The sequence below is a fragment of the Balaenoptera physalus genome, assembly GCF_965194825.1.
Source record: "Balaenoptera physalus genome assembly, chromosome: 14".
Lineage (NCBI taxonomy): Eukaryota > Metazoa > Chordata > Mammalia > Artiodactyla > Balaenopteridae > Balaenoptera > Balaenoptera physalus.
The window spans coordinates 38,141,193-38,154,953 of NC_138893.1; the positions used below are offsets into that span (position 1 = coordinate 38,141,193).

The following is a 13,761-nucleotide window of genomic DNA, read 5'->3' on the forward strand; positions in this document are numbered from 1 at the left end:
AAGTCAAACTATCAGCGATGCACCGTCAGCAGGCAGAAAATGGGGAAAATCCTCATTCAGTGTTTGATCATGAAAACCTTCCTAACAAACCCAAGACAAACACATTCCCCTCCTACTGCCTATTCATACAAGATTAACTATTGTGCCGGTTCACAATATTCAATCATCATTTCTTACCCATTTAAGAGCTGCTTGCATGAATTAGGAAGTGGAGACCCAGCAGGCTCCAGTGCTTCTTTCCATATTTTCAGCACAAGAAATACAGCTTAATTAAATGCAATTAGAACATGACACAACTTTTATTAAGAAAAGAAGAAGCTAAAGCTTCTCTCCCTCCAAAATAAAGAAAAAGATAGTAGGAGGCGTAAAATTTATTTTCCGCTCTCTAATACCCAGTCCTGGCTGCTTCTATTTTTTAATTGTCCCGCATTTCATAGATCATTATTCACAGTCCTGCCACGAACACCTATACTTTGCTTCTTGCCTTTACTTCCTATATTGATGGTCCCCACTAATCGTAAGAACGTGAATGTGTTTGAAGGGAAAAGCACAACTTCAGAAGCTCAGTGCAATTTATGAAAATGTCCTTTTCCACCTGGTTTTCAGGGAATTGTTACATCAGTAAAGTGGGACCACTCTCTTATACCTGTCTGAGAACCTAATTTGGTGTCTGGTTCATAGAAGCACACAATAAATATGTGTTGGATGTAGGCCTTTGGATTCATATCATGGCCTACTTCATCAATGAAAGAATCTTATGAGATTCATAGGAGGTCTCAGATAGCATTTAAAATTAACTGGTTTAGTTCTATAATGCTAAATCAAGATATTTTTTTAGAAACAGTCTTCCCCCGTCATTATTAAAGTGGTAACTGGTCATTGTAGGTTTTTTTGAAAATAAAATAACAAAATAAAGAAGATAAAAATCACCCATCGTCTCAAAATCCAGATGGAACTACTTTCAACATTTTGGTGTATCTTCTTTCCAGTTTCTCTGTCTTTCTTGGCCCCCCTTCCTCTCTCTATCTTTCTGTCTCTCTGATTAGGATTATATAATACACAGTTCAGTATTCAGCTTTCTCACATTATGTATTTTGAACATCTTACTTGCCATTATATAGTCTTTGAAAATAAAAATTTTAATAAATGCATGATATTTCATAATAGGTTTGTACATATGTGTTTATGTGTGCTCCCTCAGTGTGTACACAGATACACACACACACACACAAATACTGCTCACAGCAAAGCTGAATGTATTGGTGATTGTAGTAAGGGAGCAGAATATTGGTCAACCAATCTCACCAAGCAGAACAGACTGATCATTGCACGCACAGTTTGGGAGAGTGTGGAGTTCAGGGATTGGCAGACTTTCAAGGGCAAAAGTAGGTTGATAGCAACTCTAGAAATGTGGTTATTCTAGTGAGACTTCTGTTGATTGGTTGGCATTGAGAAGCATATTTATTGGACTAACTTCGTTCCTGATTGGCTGACTTTGGGATGTAAGAGACCGTCACTTACTGGTTGGTTTGCCAAAGCATGTTCACCAAAGCAAGTTGCATTGATGGGTAGAAAGGGTTTAAAACCAGGTTATAGTGGTACTTGTTACCATGATTACAGAACAATCAGCATTTTCCTAGGAATATGAGAAATTTTTGTCATCTCAATACCATAATTTATTTAATCATTCTCTTACTGTGGGATAATTGGATTATTTACAATTTTCCTACTATTATAAATAATGCTGCAGTGACTGTCCTAAGCAGTCTTTGAGCATATATCTGGTTATTTTCTTAAAAAAGATTCCTAGAATGGATTGTTGATTCAACAGAGGATTCAAAAAAAACTTATAATAGTAATACAGGTTCATTATAGAACATTTAGGAAATATAGATGCATAAAAGGAAGAAAATTAAAATCATCTATAAGCCACCGTCCTCCCCACCATATAATCACTGTTTAATCTTCATCTTTCTCATCCATTTTCTGTGTTTGTTTAGATCTACACAAATAAACACAAATAAGAAATATCGATAGTACTTTTTTTCAGTTTGCTTTCTTCACCTAATGAATTGTTATGGATATCTTTCCCTGTCATCATATAGTGTCATTTAAGGGCTGTATAATAATGTGTGTGTCTACATCTGCATATAATACAATTTATTTAGCTTTTTCCTATTGTTGGATCTTCAAGTCTCCTTTCCTCCTTCTTTTTGTTCATGCCTGCCTGCCTGCCCGCCTAGCTTCCTGCTTTCTTTTTCCTTTTATTATTTTATTATAGTTATTATTTTATTATGTTAAATGCTATTATAAGCAATAGAATACTTTATATAAAATATATCCACCCTTGTGGCACTTCAGCTGTCTTATGATTTGCTTTAAATTTTGTTTTTAGTGTTTTAAAAATCTCTTCATTATGGAAAATTTCAAATTTATCATATTCTGTATTCAACGCTAGACAGAATAGTATAAGGAACTTCTATGAACTCACTACTCAGTTTCAATGATTGTCATGGTCCATTTTATGTTTTCTATACTCCCCATTCTCCCTCTCAAACTCTTGATTATTTTAAAGTGAATCCCAGACATCAAATGATTTCATCTGTAAATATTTCTGTATGTGTATTTATTTTAAAGCATAACAAAACCACTATCACATCAAAAAGTACTACAGTGTTTCCTTAATATTTTAAAATATCCAGTCAGTATTCATATTTTACATGAATAACACTATATATATATATGAATGTATGTATGTATGTATATGAAACACCACAAAGCTTTGGATTGTCAAGTTAGACTCACACAATCAAAGGTCTTACCCAGTATTCAAACTCCACAAATAATTACAAGAATAATTACAAGAGACTCAGACAAATATGAAGAGCTCTGGGACAGCAGCGGAAGCTTCCTTAGGTCCTTCACTCCTAGAATAGACACAATCTCTGGCCTAGAGAGAACAAAGTCTCAAAGCTAAGCGTAAAGATTTGCACTCCAGGGAGTGTTTAGAATATGAAACATCCGTTTTCAGTTTACATGACATTGTCCAGGAAGCCATACCTCATAAATCCACGGATTCTAGGTTTATTTACTATAAGCAATACTTAACTAGGGAGAGTTAAGAACATTCCATAGATAAAGACCCTCCCCCTAGTGTAGATCATTGGTCTCTTCATCCAGAGGTCTGGTTGCCATGTTGATAAGGACATTAGACTGAATAATCTGATTCTTTTCTTTTTCCCTGAGAGTCTCCCAGGTAAAGAAAGTGCATGGATCACAAAGTAGCTGCTTTACAAGTTCTTTGGTTTTAATTGGAATCCAAAAGAGATGTATGCATTGCAATTGATTAATACATCTCTCTAGTCTCTTCTAATTTATATATTTCTCCTCTGTCTCACTTTTCCTTGTAATTTTTTTGGGAGAAGAATGTGGCGAAGAGTCTCCAGAGGTAGTCACCATCAATTTCTTTCCTCCCTCTTTGTGCATGCTATTCCTTATATTAAGAGACCGAGTCTTGGCTGACTTAAGTGACTAGTTTGACCAAGAGAATGTGGCATATGTGTCATTCATTCTAGGACTTTTGAAGCTACATCCTAAACCTTACACCTTCCCCCTGAAACCCAAACACTAGATGCTATAAGAAGCCCAAGCCACATAGACGAGCCATGTGGAAGAACTCTGGCCAACAGGCCTAGCTAAGCTCCCAGGCCAAAGCCAGCATTAACTGCCAGCTGTGTAAGGTTTACTGTCTAGTCTAGTTGAACTTTCAGATGATTCTATCCCCAGCCACATTATCTGCAAATTCATGAGAGACCCCACTTTAGAAGTACCCAAAGAGATCTGTGAACCTACAGAACCATGAGAGACAACTATAAATTATTATTTTATGGCAACAAGTTTTGTGATGATTTTTTTATGTGACCAAAATAATTAGAATCAAGAAATAGAGTCATTTGTCCTATAGATTTTCCTACAATCAGAAGTTTGCTGATCGCATCCCAGTGGTGTCTTTTAACATGTTCTTCTGTCCCCTATATTTCATACACATTTGTAGTTATGTCTAAAGGCTAAAATGGATTCTATTTTGATTTTACTTTGGCAATAATATTTCATAGGTGGTTATGCAGCCATGAAAATATGCCTTTCTTGTCTTTGACTGTGGGAAGTGTGATTGCTCAGTCTTCAGTGTGTTCATGCCAAGGCCACCTTCCCCATATGCTGTCTACTTCCAGCCAATGATTGAGTACAGCAGGAATACCAAGGCAGGCCTGTTCCTAAGAGTCATGGGACTCCTCTGATGGGCAACTTTGGACACTACATTGGGCGTGTCAAACTTAGAACTGCACTGCAGTCTTAGGCTCTTTCACCCAACCTCCTTCCTTTCTGCTCTCCTTCCACCAGCGTGAGACCTGCGTCATGGCCTGATGTCTCTTCCAGCTTCCCTTGGCTCTCTCCTCATTTTCCTTCATAGACATTTCCCCTCATAAATACTTGCATATCTAATCCCATTTTGGCATATGCTTCTTGGAGGACCTGTACTAACACAAGTGCTAATGGAAGTGATCTGAGAAAACAGTCACCCAGGAGACAAAGAAAATGTCATCCTCACTGGTAAGTGGGGCATAGACAGTCTATTGCACAGGTGGCAGCTCAGTTACTAAATATTTCACTTGGAAAAATGTCCTGGTAAAAGAAATGAATTTTGAGGGTGATTGATGAAAGGGACAGAAATGTTTGACTGAAAAAACAAGAATTCATTGGTTTAGGGGCATTTTCTCAGGAGGTAGGATTTAACACCTCTATTGGGAAACCACTCTGTTTTCCTTTCCTTTCATACTATTAAATGCTCACAATACTTTTGACACCAGATATGTAGGTTTTCCACACAAAGCAATTCTGTGGCACCCACTGGGTGTCCTACGATTCAATTCAGTTATAACTCTATCTAGCTGGAGTTAACATCAGATCTCACAAGTTAAGGGCTCAGTCCCTCAGAATTGCCTCTCTTCTGATACCAATCACCAAGTCTCAGATTGTCACATGTACTTCTGACCAATGGAGCAAAAACTGAGGTTCCCTGGATCCCCTCCTTGGGTTTGGTAATTTTCTAGAATGGCTCACAGAACTCAGGGAAACACTTACTTACATTTATTGGCTTATTATGTAATAAAGGATGATAAGGATATAGATGAACAGACAGATGAAGAGATGCGTAGGGTTAGGTCTGGAAGGATCCCAAGCGTAGGAGCTTCTGTCCCTGTGGAGTTGGGGTATGCCAACTTTCAGGAACATAGAAGTGTTCACCAACCTGGAAGATCTTTGAACCCAGTGCTTTTGGGATTTTATGGAAGCTTCATCATGTAGGCATGATCAGTCATTAACTCAATCTCCAGCCTTTCTGCCCTCCCTGGAAGATTGGGGTAGGGCTGAAAGTTCTAAGCTTCTAATCATGGCTTGATTTTTCTGATGACCAGGACCCACCTGAAGCCATCCAGAAGCCCACCAAGCATCGCCTGATTAGAACAGAAGATGCTCCTATCACCCCGGAAATTCCAAGAGATCTAAGAGCTCTATATTCAGAACCAGAGTCAAAGACCAAATATTAGAACAAAAGGTGCTCCTAATGCTCTTATCACTTAGGAAATTACAGGGGTTTGAGAAGCTCTCTGCCAGGAACTGGGGGCAGGGACTAAGTTTATATATATTTTCAATTATTTCGCAATACCTAGCAAGAACCTTAGGGAGTAGAACAAAATCACTGCCAGGGTGGCTCTCAGAAGCCTGGCAAAAGCAACAGCCAACTCTCAGGAAAGTGGAAATGCCTGAGGGGCCCTGACAGATGCCGGAGGAAGGACTGCTAAGGGGCAGAGGCTAAGGGGAGTAGGCATGCTGGAATGGATATTTAATATAAGGTTGGAAGACCTGTCAGAGCTTTCTGATCCTCGGAGAGCCCAATGACATGCCATTTACCGAGGCCTTTAGGAATGTGCTGGTGAGAGGATGCCAGCATTACTAGCAAGTTCAGGGATGGTCCTTCTCTGATGGTCAAAAGATGGTCTCAAAGTGGGGCTCGTTAATATCTATAGGGATGATGGGTCCTCAGAGAAGCCAGGCCATAATTACTGTAATGACTAGCACTATAGAAGGGGCAGCAAAGGGGGCTTGACCCACAAGGAGATATGGAGATCACAGACAGAGAATGGCATCTCTTGGTACAAAATAGACAGGAAGCCAGCAAGGGTGGTGCTTAACATCTGTAACCACAAAAGGGGCAGGAATAGAGACACAGTATAAGAAAGTGCCTGTCTCGTGGCTGCTCATCAGTATTGAGTGTTATTTTTTATGCATTTTATTTTTTATTTTTTTTAACTTTTTATTTTATGTTGGAGTATAGTTGATTAACAATGTTGTATTAGTTTCTGGTGTACAACAAAGTGATTCAGTTATACATATACATGTATCTATTCTTTTTCAAATTCTTTTCCCAATTAGGTTGTTGCAGAATACTGAGCAGAGTTCCCTGTGCTATACAGTAGGTCCTTGTTCGTTATCCATTTTACATTTTATTTTATTTTTTTGAAATTGAAACATAAGTTTTGTATCTCTATCCAGGGGATATGAAGACAGAGTTTTGGCTTTCATCACATCAGCTATCCATTTTAAATATAGCAGCGAGTACATGTCAATCCCAAACTCCCTAAATATCCCTCTCCCCCCTTCCCCCCTGGTGACCATAAGTTTGTTCTCTAAGTCTGTGAGTCTGTTTTTGTTTTGCACATAATTTTTAAAATAGTATTTGCCACTAATTCAGGTGTATTTTACTAAGAAGTATGCAAGCAGAGGCAGAGAGCAAGCTTTCTTTTATAGCATGTGTGCACTAGCTGCTCTGTTTTCCTTTGAGCTTTCCCTTGCCGATTCTCCATCACCAAATTACTTGTCCTAAACGAACCTTGCTGGCCTCATCTATTCTCCCCCCACCACAGCTGCACATTAGCAATGGTATGTGTGGCCTCATCAATTTCAAAACCTGACAGAGCAATCTAAACTCTACTGCCAGATCACTCCCATGCTCTCCTTGAAACCAGACTCAGCACTTCGTCTCACTCAGCTCCCCCAAAGCCCATTTCCAGAACTTTTAGTAAATCACATAGATTTTGCCGAATGCTTCATAAGGAAATGGAAAGGAAGTTACATGACAAACTACACAGCAAAGCTTTATCAGAATCCCCGCCTTCTGGAATCTGCTTTCTTGGGCTCTCTCTTCACTACTCTCCACCTTCAACAGCATCTGGTAGCACTTGCGGTTCTTAGAAGTTTCTATGCTCTAGATTTCTTATCTTGTCACTTGCTAGTTTTTCTTTCTAGAATATTCTCCCGATATCCCCTTTCCCAATCTGGATAATTCCTACTCGTCCTTTGGAAGTCATCTTAGATTTCACTTCCTTTGAGGAGCCTCCCCTGTCCCTGCAAGTCTAGGTGAGACACCCTTCCTGACGCTCCTCTCACAACCCCCTCTGCTTACACCTTATATCAGTCAGCCTCCCTGCAGGAAACGAACATACACTCAAGAGTCAAGAGAACCCACAAGGGATGAGGAAGCATCTGGGGACCACTCCGGCTCCTAAACCTAAAGAAACAAAGGGAGGGAATGGTGTTTAAGACACCCTTGCAAGAGCTGGGGCAACAGAAGGAGTCACCTGACAGAAATTATAGCCATAGAAGAATCATAACCTCTGCTAGAACCGAGACTAGGCAAGGCTGGAGGGCTGGCGAATAATACCCTGACTTCTCTCTCCTTCCTCCCTCACTCCAATGTCTGCCCAGAGGCGTCACCTAACCGGAAGTCAAAGGGCAAGAAAGCCCGGGTCAGTCTCCTGGGCATCAGGTTTGACAGAGTCGTGTAGAGAATAGATGGAAAATGGGACAACAGCTACTATAGTCCTATTGTAGTCCTTTAACACATAGTGTATATTTGCTGATTTGTTTATTTCAACTCCTTGGAGGCAGGTGCTACATTCTCAGGGCCTAGTACTATGGCTCATATATGTAAATGCTCAATAAATAAATATTTAGCAAATTCAACACACATATTAGGTCATGCAATACACATGATTAATTCTCCTATTAACCCCATTGCTTAAAGTATGAAGAGAGGAATGGAACTACCATTTCTGAAATAATTAATTAATGACAGGGAGGGCCCAGACTTCGAAGCCCCACTACCGAGGTCTAGGTCTGGTTCCATCACTTCCTAACTGGGTGACTTTCAGCAAGTGGTTTGACTTTCTGTGCCTCAGTTTCCCATTATAAAACAGAAGTAATAGCAGACCACTTCATAGGGTTTTGGTGAGGATTAAACAATTTTATACATGTGAAATGCTTAGAATAATATCAGATGCATAGTAAGCATCATAAAATTGTAAGGTGCTTATTATTAATGAAATTTTAATGTAAAAGTGTAAAATATTGCAATTATTGGTCTTGTTATTTACGGCTACAGTTGTGGTCCCTCTTGCAAAGGAGCTGCTTTTCTAGTATTGTGGTACCTCTGGGTCTTTTGGACAATATTCATACAATAGAGTAATCGTGGCAAATGTGCACATATATAAAAGTTTCTACTTAATCTGTTAAATATACCTCAAAAGGACAGTGCAGTGGGAAAATGTACAGAAAATGCCTCCGTGGTTTCCATCTGTGGTGCAAAGCTGGCAGCTATAGGAAATGCATGGAATTATGGCCTTTGGGTCAGACAGATTTATGAGGACTCAAGTCCCATCTTCCCCACTTACTAACTGTATAATCTTAAGACAATTCTTTACTTTTCTCATGCTTGGAGTTCCCACGTGTAAAAACAGAGAAAATAGCATCTACTTTGCAAGTTTATTTGAAAATTGAATTAGATAATACATGTGATAGCACCTAATGCTGTATTTGGCACACTGTAGACATTCAATAAATGTTTCTTTTCTTTCTGAGAAAACTTTAAAGGACACTTTACTGATAAAAACAAAATAAAAAATAAAAGTAATTAGTCAGTAAGTGTTTACTGAGCATTTACCATCACAAACTCTAAAGTGTTCTGCTGATGTTTGAGAACCAGTACCACCCCGTAATAGCTGGGTTACCGTCAGTGAGTTACTTAACCTCTTTGTGTTTCAGTTTCCTCATCTGTAAAGTGAGAAGAAGAATAATAACCATCCCTCTGAGTCGTTTTGAAAATTAAATAACTGGTAATGTGTGAAGTGCTTAGAATAATGCCTCTCATCCATAAGCACTTACTAAGTGTTGGCTGTTCCTTCTGTTATCGTTGTTGTTATTATTTGATCATTAGAAGAGATACTAAGAAGCTTTACACAATGCCACTGACGTCAAGAAGACTCTGGTCTTCAACCCGAGAAGCCTCTTTCATGGAACCGTGTCCATGCCATCCTTTTATGTTGCTAGGAAGGCTTCCTTCAACAACAAATAATGACAGGTAAACTATCAGGACAGACGAAACTCTGAGATGCCTAATGCAGCATGATAGCAAAACCTGGTGCTTCCTCTATACCCTCTGCCACAGGTTATATTCTGGCCCCAGCTGAGAGAGAGACTGGTCTTGTAGTACCCAGAGCTACAGAAGAGAAAAATGAGGGAGGATTATTCCTGAAGGGGCTTCTGAAGCTACGTCAATACAATCAGTAAAGCCAACAAAACTGGACTAATTAAGTGGCATAAACAGCATGGGAAATATGAACAAAGCAAATGGTGATTACATCTGAGACAAGCTTGCAGCACAGCTGCTTAATTCTACCTTAGCTTTGTTGGCACAAAAATTTTTAGTGTCAACGAGCTGGCACACCAAACACCAACATCATGAATTAATATTGACTAAGTGTCCAAAGTCTGTTGGGTACTGCAGAGCAAGAACAATCGCTAGCATTAAGATAAAAAGAGCATAGAGAAAAAAGTAACTTATTTTTCCATGTTTATTTCCCCCAGGAAGGTAAGCAGTACGGGAAACAACTGGATTCATTTAGGGATATTCTTATAGGGAAATGGAAACAATAACCAAAATGATGATAATCGCAGCTACATTTACTGAGCTCTTGCTATGCATCAGGTGCTGTCCTAGTACTTTACACATACTGGGTCATTTAATGCAGGTGGTTAATCCTCATTCCCTAATGAATGGAGAGAGAACAGGTCTACCATCTGTTAAGTGCTTCATTAAGTGTCTGGCACTGTGCTATGTTCTTTTATACACATTCTCATTAAATCCTTAAATGGTCATTTTTTTCAGCTGAAGAAAAACAAGTTCAGAGAGTTTATGTTATCTGCTAACGTCTCAGCACTAATAAGTTGCAGATTAGTGGTTCAATTCAGTTTTTCCTGACCCCAAAAAGTCATGCTCTTTTTTTGTTTGTTTTTACCACAATAACTGTATTCTTATAACATTACAGAACAAGTTTCAAAGTTCAAACAGTAGATGTCTTTTGTTAACATTAACTTTTTGTCCAGGAAATATCTCCTTTCTCCTGGGAAGGGATCATACTACTTGCGTGGGAGGTACCATCTTTATTCAGATCCTACTCACTTGGCTCTCTTCATTGTATCATGACCCTTCCCATAAATCGGCTTTTTTTGTAAGCTAATTCAAGTTGAGTGCCTGACACTCGCAACCCAATGTATCCAATTCAATCACCACTGCAATTTTAATGATATGGCAGGGCATTAATTCATTTTTGGCAGATTACATAGTGAGATGGACGTATTACTCTGTACATGTTGTAACTGAAATCAAATGGATCTTTGCGTGTGAAGGATGGCAAGCAGACTTTTTACTATCTAGTCACACCTTTTCTGAGGGAAGCATGATTTGGTCTGTAGTATAAGAAAATCTATTGTGCACTGCAAAGTAAAGGAGCTGTTACAGTGGAGGATTACTGGACTGAATGTCAATATTATGACATAGTATGAGTGTGTTTCGTGTTTGGTAATTGCAATCATTGTTGCTTTTGTTGTGGTCATCCATTTACAATGCTTGGTGTCAGCTTATTTCTCTCTTGTAAAAATAAAATACAGTGTGTGTGTGTGTGTGTGTGTGTGAAAAAAAATTAAAAAAAAAATAAAGTTTACCCAAAATAACAAAAAATAAACATAAAAAAAAAAGAAAATCTATTGTGTACTATGTTAAGCTGGGATGGAATATTGCATTTATGTTCTTCCAGTACAAACCAGTCGGATTCTTAATTGTTTTTACTCTCAAATAAAGGCAGAATCAAAAGTTGTTTCTTCTAACAGCAAATAATTAGGGTTGTAGGGGTATGTGTTGGGGTGCGGGTGTTCTAAAAAGCATGATATCTTTGAATTCAAGGAATTTACGATGTAGATAAGAAGATACATAGATATGAAAAAAATGAGAATTAAAACAATCAGTAGAGCCCCACCATATCTTATCAGTTAGTTGGATGTGTTCCTAAAGTCCCTTGGAAAATTGACTTGTGAAACCTGGAATATTTCCCCATAGGAAGAATGTGATATAAGGTCCTGCAATTCCAGGGGTCATCTATAAAAACTATTTAACCCTGTACTATCACAAAATGACCCCAAATCCTTCGCCTCCAAGGCCTTTCCCAGTCTGGCTCCTGCTCTCCTTCCCAGTCTCTCAACTCTCCTCCTTACTTTGTCCACTAACTGTGTGACACTGGCCTTCTTTAAGTGCCTCCAATGCTCCACTCTGTCACAAGCCTTTCCCACTACCTAGCTCTCCTGGACTGCTCTTTCATCTTATCCCCACCTCACACCTTCACTACCCCTTTATCCTTCAGGACCCGGCTTAAATACGACTTCGGAGGCGTCTCCTGACCCACAGACCAAATCTTCCTTCTACACCCTGACACCACCACAGCTCCTCCTGGGATGTCCTTTGTAGTCCTTACTGTATTCGTAGGAGTTTATTTAATGTCTGTCCGCTCTCTCTGAGCCTGTGTCCTCATCTGCATGATGGGGTATGCACCATGTGGGGCCGTCAGGAGGATGGAGCTAACGCCAGCAAAGCCCATGGCACAGACTAGGTTCTTCAACCACTAGAGCTCCTCCTGTCGTGTGAAAGAAACCGAAACGCCAGGGGCCAGGTTCTGCTTCATCCTTCACTTAGAGGTGCCTGCCTGAGGTTCCTGCTGGAGATTTGCAGGCTCCTGGAAGGTGAAGAGCAGTTGCCGCCTGGCTGAGGCTGCTCAGAAAAAGCCCGTGAGCATCTGTCCTGTTCCCTGGCGATCGGACATGTACACGTGGCCGCACACAGTGCTGGTGCGGGTCAGCAAGCCCGAGCCCACCGCTCACGTCAGGCCAAACAGAAGAACCGTACGCGGCCTCATTAAAGGAGAGACATGACAAATAAGCAAATTACATATGCAGACACACACACACGCACGTGCCTGTGCTCAAAAATATGATTTAATGACTAGGTCTTGACTGTCTTTGAAATAGATTGGCCACCTGGGCTAAGTAAAGCTACAAATAAACCAGGTCAGGTTTGGTTTTTCCAGGAGGGAGGGAGAGAAAGAGACACTCTGTGTGTGTGTGTGTGTGTGTGTGTGTGTGTGTGTGTGTGTGTGTGTGTGTGTGTGTGTGTGTGTGTGTGTGTGTGTGTGTGTCTAGCAGAGCTCTGAGATACCCTAGAATGCGTACTGGGCTAGCCATCCTTGAAACGTGCAGATCTTCCTCATTCTTCTGAGGCTTTGCAGACAACAAGGAACTGTCAGGCTGAATTAGCGGCTCTGTAAACCCAGTCTCTGTGGCTAAACAGCTGGGACAAAAATCTCTGAAGTCTCTTACATCCTGGCAGTCTTCTCTAAAATATTTATGGCAGGGAGGCAACATGGTAAGCCCCGAGGTTTGGAAATCTACAACGAAGGCCCAGAAGGAAGCCAGCTGGATAATCTTGGGCAAATCTCTTAACTTCTCTGAATCTTCTCTCTTTACGTGCAAAAAGAAGCTTCAAAATCCCTGTCTACCCCATAGGGTGATGGTTAGGAGGCACGACATATAAGCAGTGTCTCAGCCCCTAGTAAAATGATAAACGAACAACAGGGATTCCTTTTCAAATATTGTTCCAGTTTCTCTGCCTTACCTTGGAAGGCTTTTGGAAAGCTCTCCAGAGGTTGTGACCTAGGAATCAACTCGTATTTATTTGCTGGGAAGCTTCTGTAAATCAAAGTTACAAAGAGGGACTCAGATAAGGCAGTATTTCCACTCACTGAGAAAATGAGTTTCAGGCCCAGGAAGGGGAACTGGGAGGCTGAGGAGAGATTTCAGGTGTGTTTACCTCACTAAACACCCACGTTGGTTCAGGCACAGTGATTGTCTAAAGTCCCGGAGCCATCCTCCTCCAGATCAGCAATGTCCAGCGGGTCAGCAGTGTGCAATTGTTTCCAGGCAAACAATTCTACTTGGAAGTTATTTTTATACTTGAAAGTTTTATACTTGAAAATTTCCCCTGGTCTCGGGAAGAATGGAATTTCCGTATAATAACTGAACTGGCCTTGTGCAGAAGCAAAGTCCCTGTTACAGCTACTGCAAAGAAAGGAAGATGGATAAAGAGGAGGTGTATGAGCAGAGGAAGCTTTTGTCTGCAGAGGAAGCAGGGCCTTTTAGAGTGATTCCTGAATGCCTGTCTGATGCCCTCCATACAGAATCACCAGAGCACTTCCTTAAAATACAGGTACCTGGGCCTCACGCAAAACACACTAATCCCGGAGAAGGAGTCCTGGATTCTGT

At 40.3% G+C, this 13,761-nt stretch overlaps 1 long non-coding RNA gene across 1 annotated transcript in view; it reads left to right on the plus strand.

The window, feature by feature from the left end:
- LOC309642220 overlaps positions 1-13,761 on the plus strand; it is a 392,437-nt gene that overhangs the window by 293,525 nt on the left and 85,151 nt on the right. The gene's annotated exons all lie outside the window — the stretch shown is intronic.